The following is a 5,461-nucleotide window of genomic DNA, read 5'->3' as shown; positions in this document are numbered from 1 at the left end:
ATCATAAAAAAATCGGGGAAAAAAGAAAGAAAAAAACGGGTGAAAAAATATTTTGAGAAGTTGCAGTATATACATGGTCTCTGTACTTCTCACTAGATTGTGTTTGCTGCCAATTGAGAGGTTTGGGAAAATTGTTAAAAATATAATAAAAACGTTTTGAAAAATTGCCGTACAGGGTCTTTATAATTCGTACTAGATTGTGTTTGCTGCCATTTGAGAGATGAAACAATTAAGGGCGAGAAAGTCCAGATTTTTTTCAGATGGGGAAATTAAAAAGTTGAGGTCGGATGGTGCCAAGTTTTCCTTACCTGAATCCGGCGATGACTCCGGCGAGGACTCCGGCGAGGACTCCGGCGAGGACTCCAATGTTCTTCCACAAACCACATATCCATAGATACCAATGTTCGTCCACAAACCACAATCCACAGATACCAATGTTCGTCACACAAACCACAAATCCATAGATCAACAACGCCCATTTTGGTATAAAGTCTCTTGGGAGCAGTCGGCACAATGGTGGAGCCCTAAAAAGAACAAGAAAGATTTGTTTTTAACATATAAATAATATTATTATTTTTTTGGCAAAATATTAAAAGGTTTTTGGTGAACAAATTCAAGGGAATGAAATAATTTTCTTTGAATAATGATTTCAAGGGAATGAAATAACGGACAATCTACCTTATCCTGCCACCACGTTTTTACTTGTTATGAAATCAATTAGTGATTACTAATTTATTCAAAATGAGATCTTAATTTTCTCAAAAACTAAAGTGACTTCAGAGGGAGCCGTTTCTCACAATATTTTACTATCAACAGCTCTCCATTTCTCGATACCAAGTACGTTTTTATGCTAACAATTGTTTTGAGTAATTACCAATATTGTGTCCAGCCTTACCTGAACAAGATGTCGTAGGCTTGATTTGTTCATGCGGCTTTCAGTCACAGTCCACGGGGACTCTCTCCAGCAACCTGACCTCAAAACTCCGAAGTTTTTTTGCTTCAAAAAGTCTGCAGACGGAACTATAGAGAGAACTTCGTGGAGTTTACGATAATAATGTTGTGAAGAGCGCAACAGTGAATTGTGTATTGAACACTGCAGTATTGTGTAAAAATCGAGCTCAAAACTCCTAAGTTTATTTTGCTTTAAAAAGTCGTAGTCGGAACTAAAGAACTTGATGGATTTCACGACAATAATGTAGCGGAGAGCCCAAAAGTGAATTGTGTGCTTGAAAGTGCAGTTTTCAGTAAACCTTTCAAGCCACGAGACAACAACACACACGATCTTACATTAACTTCGTGTTGCTGTTGTGTTGCCCTATACTTCAAAAACCTGCCAATGCCTTTTAGAATAACACCATAGTGTAAACATGATAGAGTTTTGACGAAATGTTTCTTAATACACATTACTGACTCTGGCGAGATTTTTGACCAATTTACGAGTAAAGATCATCGCAAAACGCGACGTTCAAATGCCATGTTGAGCCGAGATATACGGCAATGGCTGTCCTCCATCAGCGCGACACGTAGGCCTACAAAGTAATGCCGTGTGGTTGTATCAGCAATAGCGAGGGCTTCGAAAAACCGCGGTCCAGATCACCTTATTTGCATAACAAGAAGTCTTTCCTAAGGTGACATTCCACAATCACCACCTGTTTTCAGTTTCTTTCTCTTTTCTTGTGTGTGTAGGTCCACCCATAAAATTATACAATAGAGTTATACAATACAGATCTGGACCAGTTATAGGGTTCGAATCCAAATGCGTAGATTTCTTACACAATTCCCCATAAGGCAAAATGAACTGATGCGTACAGGGATCAGTACGATTTTGCTCCTTGCCGGGGTATCGCAAATGTTTTTTTTTTTATAACACTTGTACCATAGGTCATTTTGGTAATACCTGCAGTTTACAACAATTAGGCCGAAGTCTATGTTGGCGTCAATAAATAAACTAGAAATTAAAATAAAGTTAAAAACTTGATTGTCAATTTTTTGTTTGTTTTCCTCAGATCAGCCTGTACAATGTCATAAAGCTTTTTAAGCAGAAAATACTGCTTGACAAATTTCTTTGCTAAGCAGAAATTGAGTGAGGCACCAGTCACAACAATGTAAACGTAGTGACATTTTGGCTGGTCACCTGTTTTTCTTTGCTTAGCAAGTTTTTGTACATACATGCTTTATAAAATTGGGCTCTGGTGCGTGACTTTGTTTACGAAGGGTCGGCGCCATGAAATTGTTAATAGCTGTGCCGTCTGAAATGGTTTATTAAAGAATAGAGCTAGGACCTAGCTCTATGATTCAAGTAAAATTTGTGTATGCCATAGGTAATTTGGGTAGAAAGGAAGTTTACAATAGCTTCTGCTTTTCCATCAATCAAAGAAAATAAGTTTATTTTACAAACAATCAAAATAACAACTAAACGGAGGAAGCTTGGAGGCATGGCAAAATTTCATAAAAATCTGCTAAGCACAAAATAATCTTTCTTAGCAAAACAAGTTTACCAGCCAAAATACCATACATTTACCATTGCTGCCACTATGGTTTGTGATGGATTCTGTTATATAAAGCACGCCACCAACCGTTGATAACTTGAACATTGTGTTTGTATTAGTAGCGTGCTTTCGAAAGACCACGGTAGGGACACAGGACGGTAGACAAATTCTAAGCGTGTTTTTTTCCCCAGGGAAGATGAGGTACAATAACAACGTGTGCCTTATGGAGGAAAACTCCATGGCCTTACCGTCCCAATCGAAAGAGGGAGGACGCTTCATGTTGTTAGCGCATGGAGTTTGCATGGAGATGCAATACAAGTGCACTGGACTCAAGCTCTGGTGTTTCTGGTTAGCAAGGTGTGGGTACAAGTCCTGGTCATTTCAATTGACCCGTATTCCGGGTCAATTCAAATGACCCGGATTCCGGGTCACTTGAAATGACCCGGATTCCGGGTCATTTCAAATGACCATGATTCCGGGTCACTTGAAATGACCCGGATTCCGGGTCACTTGAAATGACCCGGATTCCGGGTCATTTTACTTGGACCGGAATCCGGGTCAAAACTTTTTGAGCTCTGGTGATTCTGGTTAGCAAGGTGTGGGTACAAGTCCTGGTCATTTCAATTGACCCGTATTCCGGGTCAATTCAAATGACCCGGATTCCGGGTCACTTGAAATGACCCGGATTCCGGGTCATTTCAAATGACCCGTATTCCGGGTCACTTGAAATGACCCGGATTCCGGGTCACTTGAAATGACCCGGATTCCGGGTCAATTCAAATGACCATGATTCCGGGTCACTTGAAATGACCCGGATTCCGGGTCATTTTACTTGGACCGGAATCCGGGTCAAAACTTTTTGACCCGAAATCCAGGTCAAAACATTTGATCATTCAAAAGGACTCAGCTTGTACCCACCTGGATTCTGGGTCAACAAAAGGTCTCACTCGGCCACGATCGCCTCAAAAGTGACACATGCGTCCATTAGTTGTCTTATTAATTGTGTGAGTTATTACTTGATTTTTCTCTTTTATTTTCCTACAAAAATCAGAATGCTAACACACCTCCAATCAAATAGTCATTTGAAGTGACCCGGATTCCAGGAAATTTCAAATGACCCAGATTCCGGGTCAATTCAAATGACCCGGATTCCGGGTCACTGGAAATGACCCGGATTCCGGGTCACTTGAAACGACCCGGATTCTGGGTCACTTGAAATGACCCGGATTCCGGGTCACTTGAAATGACCCGGATTCCGGGTCACTTGAAATGACCCGGATTCCGGGTCACTTGAAATGACCCGGAATCCGGGTCACTTGAAATGACCCGGATTCCGGGTCACTTGAAATGACCCGGATTCCGGGTCACTTGAAATGACCCGGATTCCGGGTCACTGGAAATGACCCGGATTCCGGGTCAATTCAAATGACCCGGAATCCGGGTCACTTGAAATGACCCGGATTCCGGGTCACTTGAAATGACCCGGATTCCGGGTCACTGGAAATGACCCGGATTCCGGGTCAATTCAAATGACCCGGATTCCGGGTCACTTGAAATGACCCGGAATCCGGGTCACTGGAAATGACCCGGATTCCGGGTCAATTCAAATGACCCGGATTCCGGGTCACTTGAAATGACCCGGATTCCGGGTCACTGGAAATGACCCGGATTCCGGGTCAATTCAAATGACCCGGATTCCGGGTCACTTGAAATGACCTGGATTCCGGGTCACTTGAAATGACCTGGAATCCGGGTCACTTGAAATGACCCGGATTCCGGGTCACTGGAAATGACCCGGATTCCGGGTCAATTCAAATGACCCGGATTCCGGGTCACTTGAAATGACCCGGATTCCGGGTCACTTGAAATGACCCGGATTCCGGGTCATTTTACTTGGACCGGAATCCGGGTCAAAACTTTTTGACCCGAAATCCAGGTCAAAACATTTGATCATTCAAAAGGACTCAGCTTGTACCCACCTGGATTCTGGGTCAACAAAAGGTCATGACTAGGACTTGTACCCACACCTTGCTAACCAGAAACACCGGAGCTTGAGTCCGGTGTACATGACCACTCGGCCACGATCGCCTCAAAAGTGACACATGCGTCCATTAGTTGTCTTATTAATTGTGTGAGTTATTACTTGATTTTTCTCTTTTATTTTCCTACAAAAATCAGAATGCTAACACACCTCCAATCAAATAGTCATTTGAAGTGACCCGGATTCCGGGAAATTTCAAATGACCCAGATTCCGGGTCAATTCAAATGACCCGGATTCCGGGTCACTTGAAATGACCCGGATTCCGGGTCACTTGAAATGACCCGGATTCCGGGTCACTTGAAATGACCTGGATTCCGGGTCACTTGAAATGACCCGGATTCCGGGTCACTTGAAATGACCCGGATTCCGGGTCACTTGAAATGACCCGGAATCCGGGTCACTTGAAATGACCCGGATTCCGGGTCATTTCCAGTGACCCGGATTCCGGGTCACTTGAAATGACCCGGATTCCGGGTCACTTGAAATGACCTGGATTCCGGGTCACTTGAAATGACCCGGATTCCGGGTTACTTGAAATGACCCGGAATCCGGGTCACTGGAAATGACCCGGATTCCAGGTCAATTCAAATGACCCGGATTCCGGGTCACTTGAAATGACCCGGAATCCGGGTCACTTGAAATGACCCGGATTCCGGGTCACTTGAAATGATCCGGATTCCGGGTCACTTGAAATGATCCGGATTCCGGGTCACTTGAAATGACCCGGATTCCGGGTCAATTCAAGTGACCCTGAATCCAAAAGAGGGTAGTAAGTTGCCAGGTAAAAAAGCACTCATACGAAGAAAAAAAAATGGTTTGGATATTATTCGCAGCGGCAGTATATGAAGCCCGCAATGACAGCATGCTGAAATGCCGATTGTGGTCCCGAGAATGGCCAGGCACAGGGGGGCTAGGTTGGGGGATGCCAAC

Source organism: Asterias rubens, chromosome 13 (assembly GCF_902459465.1).
Source record: "Asterias rubens chromosome 13, eAstRub1.3, whole genome shotgun sequence".
Classification (NCBI taxonomy): domain Eukaryota; kingdom Metazoa; phylum Echinodermata; class Asteroidea; order Forcipulatida; family Asteriidae; genus Asterias; species Asterias rubens.
This window is presented reverse-complemented; position numbering follows the sequence as displayed.